This window comes from Vigna radiata, chromosome 7 (genome assembly GCF_000741045.1).
Source record: "Vigna radiata var. radiata cultivar VC1973A chromosome 7, Vradiata_ver6, whole genome shotgun sequence".
Taxonomy (NCBI): Eukaryota; Viridiplantae; Streptophyta; class Magnoliopsida; order Fabales; family Fabaceae; genus Vigna; species Vigna radiata.
In genome coordinates, this window is record NC_028357.1 from 38,613,682 (window position 1) to 38,639,279 (window position 25,598).

The 25,598-nt window shown below is 33.6% G+C and overlaps 1 pseudogene; it reads right to left on the minus strand.

Moving 5' to 3' along the window:
- Positions 1-292: 292 nt before the first annotated feature.
- LOC106766775 lies at positions 293-20,257 on the minus strand (annotated as a pseudogene).
- Positions 20,258-25,598: the final 5,341 nt, after the last annotated feature.

A 25,598-nucleotide genomic window follows, 5' to 3' on the forward strand; every position in this document is an offset into this window, starting at 1 on the left:
CTAATATAAGGATTTCAAACTTCCACATCCTCCTTTCATATACTCTATTTGATTATTTTATTATTCTATTTTGTTCTTAAAAAAGATTAATTAATATAAACATATATAGTCAGTATACAAATAATTTGTAATTAAATGGCAATATAAATCGTTACAGCATATATTATTTAATTTTAAAATAAATGTTTCACATTCATGTTTTCTGATTTTGTTTTCAGCCTTAAGTCGTTTTCCACCTGAAGATAATTACAAGGAGCAGCATTATATATGATTTATACAACATATTTGAAGCTATTTTCATTCGGTCAAAATCTTCTCATTCCATATGATTCATGATTCACAATTAAAAAATTAGCCTCGTGATTCACAATTAAGAATAATATTGGTTACAATACAGGGACCTGATTTCTATCTTCTCTCTTAACCTGACAGCTATACAACATTTTGTCAAGGGTACCTATCAAAATCTCTATGAAAAAGGGAGCTAATTTCTATGTTACACGAGAAAGAATTGAATCCTAAAGGAGAGGGATAGAGCTTTATACAAGGTGTCATGGTACTACGGTTGGGGTTGGACTATGGTGCTTCACAAATCCAAAAGGCCTCTGCTGTGGTGCCACAAAAAATATGAAGTGAATGATGCATGCCAATGGCTGTTCTACTGCCATAATATAAGACATGCCCTGCTACAAAACTTCTTCTTGAACCAACATTTACAGTATACACTGGACGCATACAATCACAGCAAGCATCCACTCTGCATCTAAATCTGGGAATTTGCAGGGTATTCTCACAAAAATTATCAGTTGGCCACATAAATCCCATTTCAACAGCGTGCCATCAAAGAATCAACTCTCCTAAGCCTGTTGTATGTTCAATTCCACAGGATGCAGGCTTTCATTATTCCAAGCCAATGTATCAGCTTGAAAGGCTAATTGCCACATTATCTTCATCATCATCATTGAAAGGGAGAGGCTTCTTTACTGATCTCGGAAGCATTCCCCTTGCACGGGTACATTCCTGCTCTTTGGCAAGAGTGTGATATTTGATGCATAGGAGCAGAAAATCCAGTCGTCAACTATCTTTTGCGCCCTTTTTTGTCAAGTTAACGCCCTTAGCCTTTTCCATTTCAGCCTCTTTCTCAGCTTTCTTCTTCTCTAACTCTGCTTGTTTGCAATTTTCTTCATGTGCTTTCCGAAACAACCTTATAAAATTTAGCAGGGTTGTAGTAACTGCAATGGTTAAACCAGAACCAATTACAAGTTAGCTTGAGTATAACAGAAAACGCGAGAATGTATGTCTGTTATGTTTGAAAAAGCCTTTTCAAACATAACAAAAATGCATATTAATGATGAAACTTCTTTACATTTAGATTTCCCTCTATTTAACTAGTTCTGTTCTCTAGCAGTGCTTACACATGGATCCAACGAGGAAAGGAATTTCTATTAATTCAGCAACTCATTACCAACCTTTCATTTTAAAGAAGGATTTGAAATAGCTCAGCACATTTCCATTAGAAACTCTTAGAATTTGGGTTTAGCCTACATCAACCTTATAAGGATTACATTGGCAATATTTCAAATTGATATGGAATATAAGAACACTTCCTCACACCAAACACTGAATATCTAGTGTTAACAAATGCAGTTAATTCAACAACTCCCCCTAGTGCCTAGGAATGGACATCTACAGTGTAAGGTGACACAATAATAGATCTAGGATAGACTTTAATACTATCTTAGAACATGGATTTAAACTTAATTTCATCCCACAAACAAGTTCATAAGGTTGCTAGCCGAGTCAAACAGGACAAGATTAGTGATATCTCTACTCTAGTTAATGTGAAACTTGATCGAAAACATTAATAAATAAATACAAGCATGCTTCCTTAACCTTAGACAAGAAAATCTCATTTTTTAAAACTTCCTAATTTCAACAAAATACATACTTGTCTCAACTACAAATGCAACAGGTCATGAATACTATCACAAGAAACATTACAGGTTAATATTCTATAATCTCGTGAAAAAAGGATGTGTTTGGAAGAGCTTATTTGGATTTATCTGATATAAGACTTTGTCTACATATTTGGGAGAGCTTATGATTATCACGAATTGTTTAAGATCTTTAGAATAGCTGAAAATTCTTGCAGCTCATTTTAAAACAGTTTAAGCCGATCTTCCATTCTGCTACAGAAATGACTTATTAATAAGTTCTTACATGATATTTATTAAGCACTTAATGAAGTTGTTTACCAAACACACCCTAAGTAACCAGTGAAAAAGACCAGTGCCTTCGTATAGTACCAACAACATAACCATGTCAGTCACCAACTTACCTTGCTCAAAAGGGCAACGGGCAGGATCCTCACCAAAATATAGGGCAAGTGCATCAGCATTTCTACCCTGTCCATAGGCAAATTATACAATCTTTATATTTCTTCATATTGGTGCAAAATGTAAAAGAAGATAGTAAGCATATTACCACTACAGAATATAGGTTTGTTAGAGATGCCACCTCTGACTCAGATACACCAATAAATTCTTTCAATTTCTGAACAGATAATTAAAAAAAAGTCAAAGGTACTGAAAATGTAAACTGGATAATAAGCCAGACAAAGTAGAATATATTCATCCATGTAAATATGAAGGAAAATGTGACACTGGCTAAAAAAATTAAAGATCCACTTAACTTCAGCTTCGCACAAATGTTTATTCAAGGCTAAAGCAACAACTGAAAATTTGTATTTGCTCATCACAACAAGGAGATAATAGAATTAAGAATTTGATAAGTAGCAATGCTGGCAAGCAAAATGTTCAGACACAGAACAAAGTGAAAATCGGTAAAGAAAAGCATTTGGAATTGTTGAGAAATATAATTCATGGTGTAAATAGAAAGGTTCAAGTAAATAATTGCCTAAGTCAAAGCACGGTGTTTATGTCAACTATATACAACTTTCAAAAGCATTAAAATCAAGAAACAATGAGCATAACAAAATTCCAGAAACACCAGAGCTTATCTTTCTCTCTCTGTATCAGAAATCGTGACTTGTTTGAAATAGCCATAAGCAGAACACCAACAACAAAAAACACAATCCTATCCAAACTAGCTCAGGGAATGAGCCACTCCAAAACATATGAGTAAAAAGTTCTAACTGAATAAAATAAATAGCATATAAGCACCTAACAACTGCACCCCAAAACTTGGAAGGACACAATTGTTTTGGCACCAAGTCACTTAAGAACAGCTGCCTTTTCCTTTTCAAATATGTTAAATATAGTGAAAATTATATATTGGAATTAATCCCTTGTGTTAAATACACACATAGGGTTCTCTATTCATAATAGAAGAAATATGGACTAAGCCCAAATACAAATGAATATGTAAGAATAAAATAAAATAAAATAAGAACAATGTTTCCCTAATAAACATATAGGGACTATATTTCCCTAATTAACATAAACACAATATAAACTAAATATAATATCTCTAACACTCCCCTCAAGCTGAAGCATACAGATTGTATGGACCAAGCTTGGAATAAATAAACTCAATTTGAAATATATGATCTGTCTTCAAGAGTGTGCGACAAACAGATGCGCAATCACATGTCGACGAACAACTAACAACAATTTATGGACAGTAGTGGACAACTGCGAAACTTCAAATAGCACCATGAAACTTCAAGTGGGATGACTTTGACAAAGGAGAACAATGACAAACTCCAGGGACTGGATTGCCATCAAGTAAGGATGGGGCTTGCATCAAAACTACAGGGACTGCCGTCACTGACTGATGGGGCCTGTATACAGGGACTGCCATCACTGACTGATGGGACCTATAGTGGCTAAAAGCGACAAAACTACAAGGACTGCCATCACTGACTGATGGGGCCTGTAGCGACAAAACTGCAAGGACTGATATCATTGACTAATGGAGTTTGAAAGCCTGAAACCTGGCTGGAAATGTACTCCCCCTCACGGCGAACGACGAAAATGACGGCGAGCCGATGACAGACCGTGAAAGTGGAAGATCATAATGAGCTCTTATTCATCAAAGCACCCAAAAAACAAATCTGAAAGATTTGACAAAGGGTTGGTGAAATTGTTTGAACCCATAATTTTAGTGTTGAAATTTCTTGGTGTTAACCACTAACAGTCCTTAAAGACCTTTTAGAATAGAGGTAAAACTAGGTGTTGGTGCATCAGTGGCACAAGTGGCGGAGACGACGGCCGGAGACGGTGGCCGACGGCGACAGACGGCCGATGATAGTGGACAGCTGGCAGGTGGCGAGCGGCAACGGGCAATGACGGACAGCAACACCGAACAGATGCGAGACAAAAACTAGAGATTGTCCATTGAAGCATAAAGGCACAGGTTGAAAAAAAAAACTTTTAGGGGGGGCCGCCGGTGGCGACGGCCACCGGCGACAACAAAGACAAAGTAGAAAAGGATCAGAAAACCTGCTCTAATACCATATTAAATATAGTGAAAACTATATATTGGAATTAATCCCTTGTGTTAAATACACACATAGGGTTCTATTTATAATAGAAGAAATATGGGCTAAGCCCAAATACAAATGAATATGTAAGAATAAAATAAAATAAAATAAGAACAATGTTTCCCTAATAAACATATAGGGGCTATATTTCCCTAATTAACATAAACACAATATAAACTAAATATAATATCTCTAACAAAATACAAGTTTGGAATTTTGAGCTTCTTCTGGTTTTTTGTAGTTCAATTCTACCACCAGGTGGGAACCCCATAATCCAACCTACCCTCATAATAATTTCAACATTTGTAATTTACATTAACTATTTCTTAGATCATTGACGTGATCCCTTTCATTGAATTAAATCTGGAAGGTAAATTAAAAGTACACATACTCAAGCTCAATTCAATAAATAACCCTAGCAACCCAAGGATTTGGCTCCTCTAAAGTGAGGACTCCCCATCACTTTAGAGGAATAGAATAGAACCTAGTCTGTATCACCATCGATATTTGAGGCAAAGTCAGTTCCCATTGTTAGCCATTTTCCTTACAAATCAAAGGAAAAAACATTTGCCAGCTTCTGGAAACTGTTGTTTAAATCCACAATAAATTCCCTTACAAGTTGTATCAGAGGTATTTTACTTCTCTAGAACAATATGACATCTTACATAAAGAGGAAAAACATTACAAACTGTCAGCACAAAAATTGTATAGTGTAAAATACGATCAAATGTACATTTATATCTCATGCTAACAAAAGACCGTCACATACAATGAACAAAACAAAATGAGAAAAAAATATGCAAGAGTCTGCAAATCTTCACATCTATCAGGAACAACCCATGCACAATCATCAACTTTAATAATTGCATGAACAACCACTACTTTGAATTCACTTTAAAAATTTCCCTTTTATTATTATAATTATTATCGTGATATAATGAAGAATCAAGAGACTGACATAAAAATTCTTAACACCTCATGGAAAACTGCGGAAACAGGTCCATCATTTGCAGATGCAGCAAATTCTTGTTTAACTTTTTCTAGTCCCTTGATGATTGCCTGCATCTCTTCTGCTAATGACTTCAATTGTATCTGAAAGAAGTGGTGCGCCCAGTAGTCAATACACATTTTAATATTATTACCCAAAACAGGTAGTTAAATTGTTCCATTGCAACAGCTTTTTCTTTCATCCATAAATGTAAATATCACTTTAACTTTGATCCATGAGTAAATGAAGGGTGTAATCATCCTACTTTTACTGCATCAAGCAAATAGCAGCTTGTAAGCCTTGTACACATTAAGAAATGAAAGCAAGAGATGCCGTGTAAATAAAAGGGATTTTGCAGGGACATGACATGTGACCTCCTAGATGATATTTCACTTGATTGTGACTACAGGTAATTGCATATTTCACTAAGGTTTCTAAATGTGCACGCTTGGAAATTTAAAGAAAAATTCCTTTTTGTAGAACCCACAACTAATGTTTAAAAAAAAAAGAAATTGGACCAGCCAATTGGACTGGTTTGTTGGAAAACAGACATATCATTGAGTTGATTCAATTATTAGATAAAAATGCTATTAAACAATATATATATATATATATATATATATATATATATATATATATATATATATATTTCTTATTATGTTGTTTAGAAATTTTTTTAATACTATTATTATTTAGTTTATCTTATATCTTACGTTTTATTTAGTTTTCCACTCTAACTATGTAATCATTATATCACACAATATGCTTTATTAGTTTATTATATTATATATTGATGTTGAAATAAATTTTTATTTTATATTAATTTTTTAATATTATTCTTTAATTTCATTATATCATTACTTCTATGAGTTGATTATATTTACATAAAAAAACAAACAAAAAAAGTCGTAAGACTCAAAACGGGGCCAACAATTCAAAACAGGCAGGCAGGAGATATATAAAAAACACTGAAACCCGGCCCAACCTTTCAGCAGCTTATGAAAACACCGATACTTTAATGTGCATCATGTATATCGTATCTAATACTGATACCCTATGACTCTGCACAGATACATAATGATATGAAGAATGAAAACCTACGAAGCAGCAATACATTTATCTGTTTCTAGTATCTCGACAGCAATACTTTTGAATACTTCACCGGAATGTGTTGGTGAAGTATCGAAGCTTTTAAATCATTTATATCCAATAAAACTACAAGAAACATACAAATGTGTGATCTAGAAACACAGAAACGTTTTCTTTATGAACAAATTCAAAAAGTAATGAGATTGATAGCAATACTCCAATATGTAAATGCTAGAAAGTAATTTACAATGATAACCACGGACATTTTTTAATTCGGCAATGTTTAAATGTGGTTTTTAGATTTGCACAATTGCAGTTATATATTTATGTTTCATAAACTTTAACACTTTCAAATATGTATATTGCATGCATTGTATTATAATAAATGTATCACTATGTTGGATACACATAATATCTGATACATGTATGGAATCACTCATCATAGTCAATTGCTATTAGCTAGGTTTGGCCCAAACAGACAAGAGAGTGCAAAGGAGTGGCAGGTTGCAATATTGTCAACAGCAAATGTAGAGGTGTCATGCTCAATGACAACAAATGTCACATCCATGCCTAGGGACATAGAAGGTCACATAGCCTTGTTTGTCGATGGTGCAACCAAATGAGCAGTCAAGACGAAGCCCACAAATCACCAAAACTTTACACAATTTACCTTGTGAATGGTGTTGTTATAGCCACAACATCCATTTGCTTTGTGATGTGTTGGAAGTCCCACATTTACTAGTGATTACACCAGTTTAAATTATATAAGTGCAAAATTAGTTTTATAAGGTTGAGTTAGGCTTAAAGTAATTCTTAACATGGTATCAAAGTCGTGGGTTAAAGCCTATCCTATCGAGCAGTTATTGAACCATCATTAATATATAGTCTCACGCATGAGATTTACTTGTTGATGTTGGGTCTTTCAAGGGAGATTCAGTATCAATAAGGCGTGATCGGCCCATATAAGAGATTATAGCACTACCTTTTATCCAAAATCTTAAGACAATGGATTTGTGGGTCTTTTTCCTTACATGTTCAACTTTCCCGTTTTTACTAAATGAGGGATTTAAACTCACATAGATTCCTAACAATCTCCCCTCAAGTGAGTCCCTTCCATGTTAGCACACTTTCCCTCAATTCTAACCTTTACTTGTTTATCTTAATGGGACATGCTTACTTGAAACACTTGCTATGAAGACTTCCAATATAAAGAATCCACAAATCCACAAACCTAGGATTCTTCATTGGGTCTTTCGAGAAGGGATTCACTAGACAGATTCAATATTAATGAATTGTGAGTAACCCATATAAGAGATTATGATATCACCACCTACTAAACCTTAAGACAATGAATTTGTGAGTCTTCTTCCTTGTATGTTATTCAACTTTCTTATTTGTAATTAATGTGGGACTTAAACTCACTTGGATTTCTAAGGTTAATTCATGTGCTCAATGGTTTCTTTTACACACACACACATGCTGATTCAAGGACGTAAATTGTTTTTTTAGTCACTTCCTAGTTCACCAGCATCCAAAACCAAGTCTATTGGTCTTATAGACTTAGTTACAAAAACTAGAAGGAATGTGCTCACTTTTACAAATAATGGGGAAAAGTGAAATTGAACCAACGAATCAGGAAAGTAATGCTAAGTCGACCTTTCTTGCTTATAAAAAACCAACAAATTAATCATCACCTTAGTGGAATCTTCCAGGCTAACAAGGTCTAGGTGGAAATCAAGGAGTTTGGGTGACTTTTCAGCTAGGACCTAGAGCCAAATAGGGGAGGAAAAAAGGTTAGCAACCATATAATATCTTCATTTGTTGCAATTGACACTTATACCTTGCAGAGATAATGCATCAGTGTCATTTTACTGTTAGAAGCACGAGTGTCAGTGAGCTTTAACAGGCTATCTAACTTGAATCCAACTGCAGATCCTGGAAAAAATGAAATCATTTTATATTAATGCTTATCCATAAACTGGACATTCTACACTAGATAAGATCTAACAGAATCGAGTAAACCATTGACGGTTAACAAATAGATGTTGGCACCTTCTGTCAGTACATCCAGCAACCAATAATGAGAATGAAATTGCCACAAGTATAAAAAACTTACAGACTTACCCCTTGCTGTTCCTTGATTCAATGTATTACCCAAATAAAGTATTTTCTTCATTATCTCCTTCAGTTTAGCAGAATGTCGGACCTATTACCCAGAAAAAAGTGCATATAGTCAAAGAAATTCAAACAAAACAACATTCATCGATAGGAAATGTAAAGTACCTCTTCACAGGCAGAGTTAACAGTGTTTAAACTCTTCTTAAATTCCGTAAGCTGCATAACGTGCAAAATATGATATCGGAAGGGAAAAGGCCAAATTCACTGAACATTCAGAAGTCAAAAATATATTACAGAAATCATCAGACCTGGGCGCCAAACTGAATCTTGAACGCAAATACTCTTAATTTTGACTCCACCCTTGGCACCTTCATCAACTCTATAAAAAACTGAAATATCACAAAATATATTATATATAAATATACAATAGGACTTAAATGGAAAAAAATCCAAAAGAACTTATTTACTTCTCAAAAATAACTTTTTCTTCCACAAGAAACAAGGCAGCATCAACAAACTGTCATTTCATTATATAAATGAACTTTGAATTTATATACATTGACTTTTTAATAAACCAAATTGCTTACCAACATTTTCTTTTCTATTGGATGTGGATAACAGCTTAGGATCATCATGTCTCTCTATTTAAATATTGATTTAATTACATTTATTTTATTTCTTTATCTTCCCAGATCTTGACGAGATTTTCGTATCAGAATCAGATTTCGTGTCCTTTACATTAATATTTAGTAGGATAATTGTTACATGCGAGGATAATTGTTAGATATAATATAATCCTATTAATTAAAGATATCTCCGTAACCTATTAAAAGGGCAGGCTTGAGTAGAATATTAATAACGAGAAATAATTTTTAAAAGAAACTTGGATTAGTTTAGGAGGAGCTTTGTGAAAGACAAGTGTCTGTTCCCCTTTAACGAAAAGATTACAAGAAAGAGTCTCCCATGACCTGATCCTATGCAAAGGTTCATGACAAACAACTGCCAGCATTAAAGATTATAGTATTTCATCCCGACTAGAAAATGAAAAACCCTAGAGCCAAATACTCTAAACTTAACCCACAATAACTGGCCAAAGATCTTCAGGGAACCCAATTTCCACCAAAATAAAACAGAACACATATTACTGACTATAAAGAAAAGCAAGAACAAATGAGAACCAATTTCAGAACAATGATCAGCTCTTAACACCAAATAAACACTTTTACTTGAATAAGTATGAAAATAAAAGACTACTTCACTTCATTCTGCACAATAAAACTTGGATTCTTTAAGCCCATAGAAAGATTTTTGTAGTTTGCTAAACAATCCAAACTATCCCAAGTAACGAGTATGAGGGGTTGTTTCATATAAACTTCTTCAAGTTCTCTATGAAGAAAAACATTTGTTTATATCTAATTGGAAAAACTCAAATCTCACATCAACTAGAGACAAGTTAAAGATTATACAACACTCTTTCATGAAGAATACCCAAGTGCCTTGGGAGAATTCTTCAATAAAAGTAACAAAATATAAAAAACTAAAGAAAGAAACAACTTGTTCCCTGTACATATGAATAGATAATTAATAAAGGAAAATCAACACATCCTTAAACTATCTTTGGAAGGAAGAATCGACATATTGACCAACTGACATGACTCAATTCAAAGTTATCTTTGCAACCATTTGCTTCAATCTTGACAAACTTGGGAGACCTAATAGTTCATAAAGAAGGTTTGAAGAGTTGTAATTCAAGTTATAAAAGTATTTGATTAAAGGTAATAAAAAGCACATGATTCTTGCCCAACACCAATTACTCATCCTAGACCAAGTTTTGGCATAGGAAAAGAATCAACATCAAAGGTTACTATGCAATTTAGAGAGCAAGTTGGCAAAGGGATATCCAACTAAAAGGAACGAGAAAAAAACCCAAGCACAATGTTGGAAATCTAAGCTGATCTTCTGAGAGGTTTAACATTAGAGAGTTCAGTAGTCTCAAGAATCTTTGTATCTCTATTAAGTGGGTAGTGTTCCTTCGATCATTCCTGTTTTTTGGTTATCTTCTTGTCATTGGATGACATGCAATATTGATGGTGCTGCTCACGGTGCTCCTGGTCTTGCTGCCTGCGGGGGTTTGTTTAGGGATAAATCTGCTACTTCTCTTGGATATTTTACTATCTTGCTGCGGAAAAAGCTATATATTCAGAAATTTTGGGTGTTACTCATGCTGTTGGAATAGCAGCTGACAAAGAATGTCATAGCCTATGGCTAGAAAGTGAGTCTATGTTGGTGATGCAAGTCTTCTCCAATCATCGGAAGCTTAAGGGTGCGAGATTTCATGTGTCTGACAAACTCGTTTATTTTGGGGTCACACACAGATGTACCAGGTGATGAGATTTTATTCCTAATTTTATTGTTTGATTTCTGTGGGAATAGACTGAATCTACCTAGCTATGTTTCTAGAGTAGGTTTTGGTATAGCTCCCCATTCGATTTGTATTTTTTATATTTTTTACAATATTTGAATTGGAGTATGCTGCAAATGACAAATAATGAGATGTCAAACTAGTTGGCATAGAAACTTATATAATTTTTTGTATAGCTTCTTTATTTTGTTTTTTTTTTAAAAAAAAAAAAACTTCTGATATTTTTCCTTATTTAAACAATCGAGAGCCCTTGATGAACAAAAGACATGTGACCAGTAATGAACAGCGACTAGTTCGGGGTAAATGATATGAGAGCTGTTATTAACAGTGCACAAATGAACAATACAGGTGGGTCAGAACCAAAGATTCAACCTCCAAGGCTTTTAGGATCTGATTTTCTCAAGGCACTTGCTTGCAAGATCTGATTCAAGAGTAAATACATTTCAGTGCTAGTCATAAGACTTTAAAAGCCAGTCATTAGACTCATTCCAACATTTACAATTGGTGTTCTACCAATCAATCTATGATAAACCCATTAATCACAAACCAAAGAAAATCCTTCATAATCTTCTCAATCCTATAAGCAACTACCATGGAATGCAAAAGAGAGAGATAATACAGTGGATGCTATCCAGCTATATACTATATGACGGTGAATGTTATGCTTTAAAGGGACAACATGAGAGAAGGTCGGATTAGCAAAAATGAGAATTAAAATGGATATGTAACCCTACAGAAAAGGATAGAATAATGGTTATATACAAGAAAAGGTTGCGTAGCACAAGTAATTAAATTAAGATGGATTGGGCATTACAAAAATTACCACAAGAGGTGTTAGACAGAAGAGTAGATTGCACGATTTATACTATTTTGCAAAGGAGAGGAAGACCAGAAAAGATATTGTGGGGAAGTAGTCAAAGGTAGATCTCAAGGTAATAATATTTCTGAAATTTTGTTTTTACCCGTGCTGAATGACATCATGTGGTCGACGCAGTTAAGCTTACCTAGTAGGATAAAGCTGTTATTATAAAGGTAATTGAGTTCCAAAATATAAGTACAACCACTCAAAAAAGGAAGCACCCCTCCAACATTTGAACCACTTGAAAATCTTTCTAATGAAAAATTCATAAACGGAATGAAAAATTCATAAAATAGGCGACGAACTGTCAGAATTTGACGAAACAACAAAAAGGAAAAGACATGCTTAAAATCTAAAAATCTCTACTAAAGCAATTTCTGAAAGGTTCATCTTTAACCCCAAGAAAATAATTCAAAACATTCAAGAATCGGAAGAGAATTAATAAAGAAATCGACATTGACATCCAAATCCCTTGCCAGCAATTTAATTGTTTTGTAGTGCTTTAATCTCAAGATTTAACTATTTATACCAAGAGTCCAGCAATTACTAAATTTGATTAGACTACACATCAATTATTTTATGCAACCATTCCTCCCACTCCCTCTCAGATTTTGTTGCAGACAATGCTGGCTAATATTATATGAATATTATAAGTTTAATTTTTCCCTCAACTTAAATTGTGAGAATTTTATCCCATCACCAATATTCTAAAGGAAATTTTATTTTCAAATAGCTCATTCATCTTTCATGAAACCTGACGACACCACAGCATGAGTCAAATACATAGTAAAAGGAAGCATGTATAATTCTATTACCCACAATCTCTGCTCATAACCAACATATATATTATTATGACAGAAATAAATTATTGCACACACACCTGTTCACACTTCCCCAAAAGTTCCTTGTCACCGGTGTATGCCTAAACAACCATAAACAAAAGGAATCTATATTAGAAATCAAACAAATCAGAGCAAAAGGAACAAAGTAATAGAAGATACCACAAAATAGAAAACTTTAGGGCACATTCGGCAGGGTTGCATGTTTTCAGCTTTTGGTTTAAAGATGCAATTTCAAAATCAAAACAAAGCATGTTTTACAAAAATGGATTTGAAAGGGATTTTAACCCGTTTTCAAAACCAAAAACAAAAATATTTATGAATTTAGTTTTCAGTTTTAGAAAACCACATCTCACTAGCTTTGACTATGGTCCTTCCTGTCATCATCATCATCACAGCCACTGGCACATCACCACCATCATTGCTACCACCATTGTCTCTACTCCTACCACCACTACTACCTAAATTGCCACCGCCATCATCACTATTAACATTGTTGTCACCACTTTTACTGTCACAGACAACACTACTACCTCAACATGCAGCACCATTATGAATGTTTTTATTACTTCAAGAACCATCAATAATAAGACTACTATTTCCACAACTATTGTTATTTTTACTACCCCTTCTAACATGGTCAACGCTAAAACATATCTTTAAACTAATTTTAACCAAATAGGGAATTTTAATCTAATTTATTTTGAAACTAGAAATTAGAAAAAAAAATACTAATTTTCAAAACTAAAAAATCACCCAAAACTAAAAACCAATTTTTACAACTACAATGGTTGCAGTTGCTAAAACCTTTAGAAATTTGCAACTCAGAAACGAACCCATGATTGTTAAAAGAAGATGTAAGTAGGGATAAATTTATTAAACTTCACCTTTATAAGATCCATCTCCTCTTTTGTAGGACAAAACTTAATAAGATTTTCCACTTGATCAACATCTAATACTGACTCGTCCAAAGCCAGTACTGCAGCCTGAAATATCCCATTAGAATTGTTATAAAAGATATTACCTACCACTGATAGATACAGGTTGAGATTTAGAAGTTAGAAAAGTTTGAAGCAAATTGTAGTCCAAAAGATTGTTTATCTACTATCAGCAGCCTTCGGTACTAATATTCACCATTCCACATATTTTAATAACCAATCTTAATGAAAACAAAAAAGAATTGTTTCACCATAGAGCTTCATGCGAAAAAGAAAACAGTTATTTTCATTAAAAAAAATCTTAAATAACTAATCCTAGATGATTGTAAGAAAATTCCCACATCAAAGTATCAGCTTACCATCATATCAGGAAGTGGCATCTTAACCTTAGTGAGCATAATTTCAGTATTATTAGCCCTCCTTAGATCAACCTAAAATCAATAATACAAACACACAAGTTATTGATAAGTAACATGAAATCAAATAAAAATCATGTCAATGAGTTTATGTTAGCTTTAAGCACTAACAAGAAGAAAACTGCGCCAATATCACCTTACAGTTCATCAAATATACAGTATCAGAATTTTAAATTATGGAACATGAGAGACAGTGAAGTGAAACGACAATAAAAGAACAATACTTTTCATTCACTAATTTAGTACCGTCAATAATACTAAATTTTAAATGAATCAGCTATCAAGGTGCAAAGTAAAACTACAAATCATGGTGACTTATATTTCTAGATAGAGTTACTAAATGAGAACCCATCAAATCATCTCTAAGGCTTATATCAAAAATCAAGTTTTGAAATATTCATGTGTGTGTTAGAATAATACCAAGGTGACTCTGTCAGTTTTAGATCCAGCAGACTTGCCCTTCCCTCCAGATTTTCCACCAGCATCAGCAGGTTTTGGAACATTTAAGGAGAAAAGCTTCTCCAGCTCTGAAAAATCGAACTCTGGTGCACTAAGAACATAAAACCAGTCATTACAAAATATAGGGATATAAATAAGATGGAGAAAATCATACAATTATACATAATTGAAATGTTTCAGCAAACATGTTCAACAGTAGAAAAGACACATTACATTTGTGGTTCTCCATGTCTTTGTAATTCTTCCCATAAACTTCCTTGTAGTGCCCTTGTAACCTTGCTCCAATGCAAAGGCTTTAAAGAGGATTTACGGGGTGCAGCCCCTGTAGGACGCGCATACCCACGTCCTCTCCCTCTTGGATCAACTCCAACATTTGCACCTTTTGCACCAAAGGGTGGAGGTGGCGGAGGTCCACCCCCGGGAGGTGTAGGAGCACCAGGAACACCTGGGGGAGGTGGAGGAGGAGGACCTCGACCACCAGGAAGAGGTGGAGGAGGTGGTCCTCTACCACCAGGAGGTGGAGGTGGTGCTCCAAACATTGGGGGAGGAGGAGGTGGTGGTCCTCTACCACCAAGAGGTGGAGGTGGTGCTCCAAACATTGGGGGAGGANTCCAAACATTGGGGGAGGAGGAGGTGGTGGTCCTCTACCACCAAGAGGTGGAGGTGGTGCTCCAAACATTGGGGGAGGAGGAGGTGGTGGTCCTCGACCACCAGGAGGTGGTGCTCCATACGATGGAGGGGGTGGAGGAGATGGTGTTCCATACATTGGAGGAGGAGGTGGAGGAGGTGGTCCTTGACCGCCTGGAGGAGGAGGTGGAGGAGGTGGTCCTCGGCCGCCTGGAGGAGGAGGTAGTGGAGCTGGTGTTCCATACATTGATGGAGTTGGTGATGGAGGTGGTGCTCCATACATTGGAGGTGGAGGGGGTGGTGGGGCTCCACTTGATGGAGGAAGAGGTGGTGGAGGTGGAGGTGGGGCTCCACTTGATGGAGGAAGAGGTGGTGGAGGTGGAGGTGGGGCTCCATTTGATGGAGGAAGGGGTGGTGGTGGCGGTGGCGAAGGTGAGGCTCCACTTGATGGAGGAAGAGGTGGTGGGGGGGGAGGTGCAGCTTTATACATTGGAGGAGGTGGAGGAGAGGCCACAATTGATAGAGGAAGAGGTGGGGAAGGAAGTGTGGGTGGAGGTGGTGGTGGTGGTGGTGGTGGAGCTTGACTAAAAGGAGGTGGTGGCGGTGGTGGTGGTGGAGGAGGACTATTGAAAGGAGGTGGATAGTGAGGTAATGAAGCTTTACCAAAAGGAGGGGGAGGTGGTGGCGGAGGTATAGGTAGTGTAGTTGAATATACATGTGAATTAGCTATAGGTGGTGTAGCTGAATATATATGTGAATTGGGTGGGGGAGGGGGAGGGGGAGGCTGAGACAGGGGTTGAGTTGGAGGTGGGGTTGCTGGTGGAGGTGAACCTTTATGTGATGCAATTGAGGGTGTTGGGGGAGGAGGGGGTGGAGCCCTATTTGTTGAAGCTGTAGGAAACATGGGAGAAGGGGGAACTGATGGAATTTCATTCTTTGGAAGAGGAGATGCTAGTGCTATCAAAGAAGGAACAGATGAAACTTCATACCTTGGAGGTGGTGGCGGTGGAGGAGGCTGTGAAGGGATCACTGCAGTACCCACTTGAGAAACATCCAGTGTAACGTCAGTGCTTGTAAATGGAAAAGGGGTTGTACGAAGTGTTAAAGATACACTAGTCTCTCCAACCATTGATGAATCCACAGATTTCGTAGGGGATGGAAAAGGTACTAAACTCCCTACATTTTGCCCAAAAAAGGGGGGCGGGGGTGGTGGTGGGGGTGGAGGGAAAGGAAGAGAAGTTTCAGGTGGTCTCATAAATGGTGTTAAAGTTGAAGGTTGAAATGGTGGTGGTGGAGGAGGTGGTGGCGGTGGCATGAGGGACCCTTTTCCACCCAAAGAAGATGGTGATACTACAGGAGATGGAGAGCCTTGAGCTGATACATCATCCTTTAATGATGAGGATTCAAAAACTTGAGAAGAGACTCTACTATGAGCAGGAGGGGGAGGGGGAGGTGGTGGGGGAGGCTGTAGCAGTTGTTCTGAGCTCTGTTCTTGCGCTGGAGTATCTGACTGAAAAGATGTCTCTTTAATTGATGACAATGGTGATGGTAGACCTTTTTCATCTATTTCTGCTGCTATATAGCCAGAAGATTTTGAAGTGACCACCTTCCGGCTTTTTAGGTCATTTGTTTTGTCAATAGAAGCAACGACTGCAGAAACAACAGGAGCAGATAAAGATCTTGTTTTGGAATCTTCAATTTTCTCTTTTGTGGAAGACAAATTTGTCAGTGCAGCTGGTGCACTATTATTCCTTGATGGTGGATAATAGACGTGCATTGAATTTGTATAAGAACCCTTGTTAGAAGGAATCCATCTAGTTACGGCATTTGGCTTAGCTTGTTTTGCCTGAAAACCATGGGTTTCTTGCTGTTTAATCTTTAGCTTTGCTGCAACTGTATCTCCAACTGGCTTCGAGTTGGATGGAGGTTGTTTTTTGGCAGTAGATGGAAGTAGTTTACCAGATTTTTGTTCAGTCAAATCAGGCATCTGGTTCCCAGCCTTGGAGTCTAGCTCCTTTTCTGTTACCTCCTTATCTTCATCATATTCATTTTCAATGACTGCAAACTCCTGCTGCACATGCATGGTAACTTCCTTTGTTTCCAGAGGAGGTTTCATCATATCAGAAATAACTGCAATGGAAGTTGACTTAATTTCTCCATCATCAACAGCAATGTCCTTCACTGCATGAGGATCTGAATCTATGCTCCCATCAAATTTATAGTGAGCATCATCAATAGAGATGTCTTTCACAGTATTAATACCAGGATCCATCTTGTAAACCTGCTTGGTGATCTTGTCATCTGGCGGACAATCCTCAAAACTAGGAGGATCAGACTTCTGCCTCCAGACCCCCTTATGAGTTTCATCATTCACAGCATTTTCATGGAAAGCCTGAGGATCATACTCTGTCTTACCTTCTTGTGCATCAATGACACTGCTGAAGATTTCTTCTACTTCATAGAACTCATCAGGTGAAGCACTTTCTGTCTCAGCACTCTCAATCTCATTTGCATCTTCACTCACCGCGACTGTGGTTAGATCAGGCATAACAGCATCAGCGTCCAAAAAAAGCACCTGATACAGATATGAGTACGTGTTCAACTCCTACTGCTCCAGAAAATGGCCTTTGTGGAAGAATAACAATAACTTACCTCTGCTTTGAAGTCCTTGGGAAATAGGTCCTTCGCCTCCCACAAAATATCAATTTCATCACGGCTCAGCATTAAAATATTTGACCGCACAAATGCAGTATGAAACATAACTCTAAACATCAATTCCTCATGAACAAAATCATCACTTAAATGTATGCACTCAAGAACCACATCCCCTTGAACACGACAACGCAAGTCAATTTTCACGAGCATACACTCTGCCTGTGATTAAAAGTTAATAAGAGGAGGCTCTATCTAATCAATTCACAATTCAGTATCAATAGTGAAAATTTATATGGCACCTGTAGGTAGTGGCGAACATGTTTTTTGGATTGTGAAGTTGAAAAAAGAAGCTTTGAACTTCTAGTGGCAGAAATTGAAGGGTCTTGACCATAAACACGTACAACGGGCCTGCAACCTTTTCCATCGTCAAATATTGGAAGGACTCTAAGAATCAGACAATCCAAGTATAAGGGTGTTTCCGATGGTGGCCACTCAGCGCCCAAACTTCTCCTGGAAATATACTGAAGATATCTTAAATGCGAAGGCTGTGGATTCAAAGGAGACAATATGTGTAGTAGTTCCCTTGGAGCTTGCTTGTAGACCATTTCAAGAGTCTTTTGCTCCCCACTGTACTGTTTCCGGTATAACAGAAGACCTGCTAGCATAAATGCCAGTACGGGCCAACCTCCCCTTTCACAATGCATCAAAAGCACATTTTGTTGCCCCTCCAGAGACAACCAGCTTTCACTTGATCGAAGGAAGTGATGGATCATCTCTAACGGCAGAACAGGACAACCCTCGTACTGCCGAGGGTACTCCATAACTGTCATGTCATACTGAGAAAATATGTCTGAGATTTGGCTGCGTCTCTCCCCTTCTCTGAAGTTGAATACCATGAAAGAAGCATCTGGAAAGTGATCCTGTAGCTGAGCCACAATCCCCCCCATATAAACTCTATATTCTTCTTCTTCCAAGACATCCGGGGAGAAGCAACAATCAAAAACTGCAAAAAAATGGGTATGGAATAGTCAGAATCTACCAATTCGGTAACTAGGGTACTTATTTACAACTTTAAAAGTCATGTTTTCATTTCGACGAGTTAGAAAAACCAAAAGCAATAAGCAAAGAAAAAAGAATTTCTTAACAAAGAACACTGTTTCATTTTGCCAGTATACATCTTTGCAACAAAGGAAAAGAAAAGGATATGGTGCAAGCCATAAAAAAAATGTCTTAAAGGACAAAACTCAATGTTCTCAGTTTAAAGAATCTTCCAGAGCTCATCAAACAGCAACCTAATTGATAACTGACCACCATGAATCACATAATGCTTTATTTTTCCTTCTCCAGAGTAATTAGTGTCCTACAATAAAGCAAGAGAGGAAACTAAAAAGTGCAAGTTAAAATAAATAAAAAATGACAAAAAAAAGGTCTACCCTGTTGTAGCTCATTACCAAAGGCATTGTTTTGAAATGACATTAATGAAATTTAACTAAATTAGCTTCTAAACATTAAAATGAGTCCTGAAAGCTACAAAATCAGCTGCCCCTTAACTTGGAGAGTTGAAAAAGTAACGGATTAATGCTTCCGGTGCATTCATGAGCTGAATTGTGCAGAGAAAACAGAACAATCAATGAAGAAATAGAAAATGGGGAAAGTAAAGGCGAGAGGGAAATGGGGAGAAAGCAAACCATAAACTCTCTCGGAAATCTCCAGAAGCCGATCCGGCGGCTTCCGGTAGAAGAACCTTCTGAACAGCGCCATCTGATGGCGCTGTTTCTACCCCGATCGGATCCAAACCGGTAATTGGGTTGGTCCACCACCAAGATCAAAACTTTTTGCCCCCAACAATTGAAGCCGCAGATCTTGCAAATACCCAATTCGATCAGAGGCCAATAGAACTCGGAAATGCTCAATTCAGAGGCAGAAGAGAGCAAAAGCAAAGGTGGGTGACGTGATCCAATGAAAAGCTGAATTGAAGAAAAACAATAGTCAAAGAATTGAATTCTAAAATGAAAATAATAAATAAATAAAAAAACGAATTGAAGGAGATAGAGGGTAGAAGAAAAATTGAAGTGAAGTAGAAGTGGAATGCAAAAAAGGTAATAAACCTTTATCTTGTTTCTTCTTTCTTTCTCTTTTTTTGGTAAAGCGGGGTGAGAAAATGTGATTAGAATGTGAACGGGGAAAGGGGTAACGGAGAAGAGGGAAAGGGAAGAAGGAAGCGTAGTGGACTGAAAAGGAGAATACGAACACTCGTTGGAAGTTAGACCCGTTTCTCTTTCTCTTTCTCTTTCTCTTTCTCCTTCTCTCTCTTTGCCTGTGTGTTGTGTTCTGTCTCTCTGCAACTGCATACAGACAACATATTTTTGCGCAAGCTGGGGTTGATTGCACCCTTGTCTACGTGGTTGGTGACGTGGCACGTACATTCCACATCTCACTTCGACATGTTTAACTCCACAACATCCAAAATTTAACAGTTCACTTTTTATACGTTTTGCTGTAATTTTTAACCTGTTATTATTTCATTACATCTTTTTATTAACTTTTTTAGTAATAATTACGTAAGTTTCACATTTTACATAATTTCTGATTAGCTAATATTATCAAAATAATCAATTTAATAGAAATTAATAAAACTTTTATCAAAAAAATACCTATTAATTGGCTTGTATTATTTGAATTAGACAAATATATCAAATGTATAAAATATAATATATTAATTTAAACATTGTATATAGTTAAACTGTAGGATTGGAGAAATATAAAACTACAGATAAGATATGTTTTACCATATAAATTACTGTTAAGATAAATAATATAAATACAATATAATGTTCTAAAAATGTTATCAAATTGGAACAGTTAAAATATAACTTGAAGACATTTGATTGACTTTTAAGATTTAATTCGTTAAAATATTTATATATCGTTTTGATTTTGGTTCGTATGGATTAACCTAAGGTCAATTAACTAGTAGATAAATTCCAAAACTTATTAACTCAACTTATATTTAATGTCAATAATATCACTATAATTTAACTTAGCGAAAGTGTGTATTAATAAACATCGTCGTATACTCGTACTGTATCGCACCGTATTTGTTATCTTCTTAGTGTTGATTTCGTATATCTTTATATCTCAAAAAAGGCAAAATACTTGCATAGTAAATATGTATATATTTAAAAAGCATTCAATTCCCCTTAAATTTATAAAAAAAAAATGAAAAATAACAATAACACCACTTTTAGCTTTTAAAAAACTCTCACTTCGTCATATTTTTAATAAAATGACATCTATTATCTTTATATTTTTAACGAAATGTTAGTGGTTTCTATTATTTAATTTAAAGAAAAAAATTAAAAGGAAATTTAAAATTATAAAAAGTCAAAATTTTTTATGGATAAATCTTAAATGGCTTCATTTAATTTTCCTTCGAATTTCATTCATGTTTTTTATTGTTTTAAAATAAACATTACATTTCTTATATTACTAATATTAATGCTAGCATTTAAACTTTTATTTTTTACAAAACATGTATATTTGTCTTGGACTTGAAGAGGGAACTCGAATGGAATTATGCTTCGGTATTTCCTTTTAAATCTAATTTTCTCGTAGGGGAATTATATTTTATTATGGGTTTTGATTAGAACAAATTTGGATTGAAGTTGGTGATTCGATTGAAGATAAATTCGGAAAATGGTTTCTATAAAAATAAAACAGGCTTAATTAGTTATTTATTCTTATAATTTATTAGTTTGGTTCATTTTATTCTTTTTATTATTTCTGGTTTAATTTAGTTTTTTAATTTAAAAATAATAATTTATACTTTTTTCATTAAGTTGATATTACTTTTGTGTATTTAGATATTATGTTGTTATGTGATATGATAATTTGTGAAATTTTTAGTTTTTAAAAAAATAAATGATCACGTATAAGATATGGTCATGTGATGAGATGGTGTCACATGTTAGTTTTATTGTTGCATGAGTAATTGTTTTCAGTTTAGTCTTTCTATTTAAAATTTTGATTCAATTTAGTTTCTATTTAAAATTTTGATTCAATTTAATCTCTTTATATTTAGAATGATCTAATTTTTTCTAATAAAGTAGTATCTAAGCTTAAATATAGTTTATATATACATGATAATATAATTTTTTAGAATTTATATATTAATTTGTCCCACTAAATACTCTAATTATTTTATTTTTTATATTTTTTACTCATATTCTTTTTATATTTAAAATTTTTTACTTTTGTAAAAAATAAAGTAATTTGATTTTAAATTAAAAATGACAAAATTTGATCATTTTAAAAAATAAGACTAAATTAAATCAAAATTTTAAATATAGAAACTAAATTAAAAACAATCACACAGTTATGCAATAATAACATTAACATGTAACAACACTACCACAACTTGGCATGTGATCATTTATATTTTCTTAAAAAATAAATAAATAAAGTTTCATGAATTGATATACGGGTATTAATGTTAACTTAATAGAAATGACTAAATTAATTTTTTTTTAAAAATTAGAAAACTAAACTAAGAAAAAATATAATTAAACGAAAATGAATCAAACCAACAAATTAAAATACTAAATCACGTGAAATAACATATTATAAAAAGTAGTGTGGTGGTAATGTTATAATGATTAGTGCAATTTTTATTTTATTTTTTAAAACATTTACATATTTTATTTATTGAAATTTGAATTGATGCTACGGATACATTTTAAGTTTTATGACTTAACTAACTTTCGATTTCTGTATAAATTTGAAAACTTTCATTTGAATTTTTATTAAATTTTTATAATTTATTTAGCGTTGGAAAAATTAAAAATTTCAATTAAATGTTTATCGTTTAATTTTGTGGTTGTTGAATGGGTTACATGAGTATTATTTTCTCCCCATCTTACTAAGTTGTCTTTACATGTAATTTTATAATTTTAAAATAAGTTTTATCATAGAATTATAGTATTATAATGTTATAAAATTATACAATTAAATAGTAAAATTAATAACTCATTTAGACTCTAACTATTGAAATTAACACAGTCATCTTCATTAACAATTTTACCAGCTCACAAAATTATAGTAGTGATTTTATTTTTATATTATTTTCAAATTAAAAGATAATGTTATTATTATCTTTTTTATTCCTTGATTTCTTTTGTTTGAGGATCTTCACTTTTTAATAATATGTTTGATTTATTATAATAAAAACATGTGATGTACTTTTTTATCTTGAATTTTATTTTAACTTACTAGGATCACTAAATTTATAATAATAGTCATTAAATCTTTAAGAATTGTTATACTTAATAATTTTTCGAACTATAGTATAACTAAAGTTTCATTTTTAATATAGGAAATAACTTTACTCTTGCCTTTTCTCATAATATTCTCATTTTATAGACTATTATTAATTGTGTCAAAAGTAAGTTTTTATTTAGGAGTACAAGTATTATGATATTCTAATAATATATTTAAATTATCTAATAACGAAAAAACAACACTAATACTAGTACTCGTTTAAATCTTCAAGTATGATGAATTGACTATATTTTAAAGATAACTTATATGTGTAGTCACTAACAAATCATTATTGTATTTCAGATTTTTTATATTCTTACTAAAGAATGTCTTGTTTTAGAAAGTTTTAGACTCAAACAATTCACTTAATCTTCTAGTGTTATAAGCTAAAGTCTCATCTAATATATAATGATAAACTTATTGATTAATTTATTATGTGATCACGTCAAAAGCCTTTTTATTTATCCTTTTCTAATAAACCCTAAACCCTATGTAATCAGTCAAAAGTCTCTAAGAAAATTACATATCTTTTCCACAAAATTATCGTATTGCATAATTGATAGAGTTCAATTTTACCATGATTCTAATATCATGGTTACCTTCCATTTTTGGAGCACAAATCAAAACTTTTAATAAAAACTTTGATATCAGTTTTTAAATAGAAAGTGAAAATAAAACTCAGATAAATTATAATATGTAAAACAATTAAATAGAAAAAAGACAATAAAGGTGTCAGAATTTTTTAATGTGAAAAAGCTTTAATAAAAAAAAAAATTGGCGAAAAAAATCCACTCAAAATTTTGATCCATAATAATTAAAAAATATATAACAAATTCTCTAAAAGAATCCAACCATCAATTAAAAATATTCTCTTAACCAAGAAAATGGATAACATGATAATAAAATTTCAATAGACACCTAACTAAAGAGCATAATATCAAATGCATAAAGTGTGGTATAAATTTCATTTTCATTATGTGTCCTAACTGAACCAGTTTCCAAAGATATATCATAGACCTAAAAAGTTCACTAATCAAAAGTATTACAATTCAAAATTTCTTTTACAATGAAACCTTTAAATCTAAATTGATTACAAGAGTACAAAAAAAAAAAAAAGTATCAAACTATATGAAAACAGTGAAAGAAGAAGTACATTGCTTAACATCTATACTGAAAAAGTCAATCCATACCAACTTTAAAAATAGAGAAAGAATGTATAATTGACGTTAGAAAAACATGGAGACGAAGGAGAACAGCAAGCTAAAATATAGATAGGTGTGTTCTGAAATGAAATAAAAGAGGTATTCGAGAAAAAGTGTAAAATAGAAAAATTTCTTTTAACAACACATTTTTAACAACTTTTTTATAACGCATACGTGGCAGCTTGTGATTGATCCGTTTTAAATATTTTTTAAACATAAATTCAAATAGACTAATAAAATGATGACACGTATTCTATTATCAAAAAAGTTGTCAAAAAATGTTGTCAAAGTATCATTATCCATTGGGATTGGGTCCAAAGATACAGATCTTTTCCTTCGCACAGTGGATGAGACACTAAACACGCCCCATTCATTCTCAACTTCAACTTTTTCTCACCTCCCTTATCCCAACAATTCATTTTTATTCCAAACAATTATCATCTTTTCTACAACATTATTCATTTTTCTTATATACAAAATTATCTCTCACTTTTTTAATCTATTTTTTATTTTCACTTTTAATGTTCAACACACACTATTTGCACAATGTTGCATTGCAATCACACTATGTTGCCATTATTGTATTGCAACATATTTTATCACAATATAAAATATTATGCTTAGTTTCAAGATTATAAATGGAAAATAAATATATTTTATTATTTATTTAATTTACTTTATTTTTTAAAAAAATTCTTTACCTATTTTAGAAATTTGCATAATTTCTCTTTATTTTCTTAAACTAAATCATGAAATTTATGTTTTAGGTAAATTATTCTCTAAAATACAGTGAATTTTCTTTTTAAAATTAGTATGAATATTTGATAAATTAATTTATAGTATATAATTAAATGTAAACTTTATTTTATAAGTCAATTTTATGAGTTTGGATTAGATTTAAAGTTTTATTATTAACAATATATTATAGTCATGGATTAAAATATATTTTAGTTAAGTCTATATATGTGAAAAAATATATTGAAAGTTTCGTATTAACTAGAAAGATAAAATTATTACTTTTATTTTTTATATGATGAAAAATATTTGGATAACATTATAACATTAAATATTATATTATTAAATACGAAATTAATTAAGAAAAAATATCTTTAACTTAAGTGGTGGTTCAATCAAGTAGATCAAGACATCAATCTGAATGAATTTGA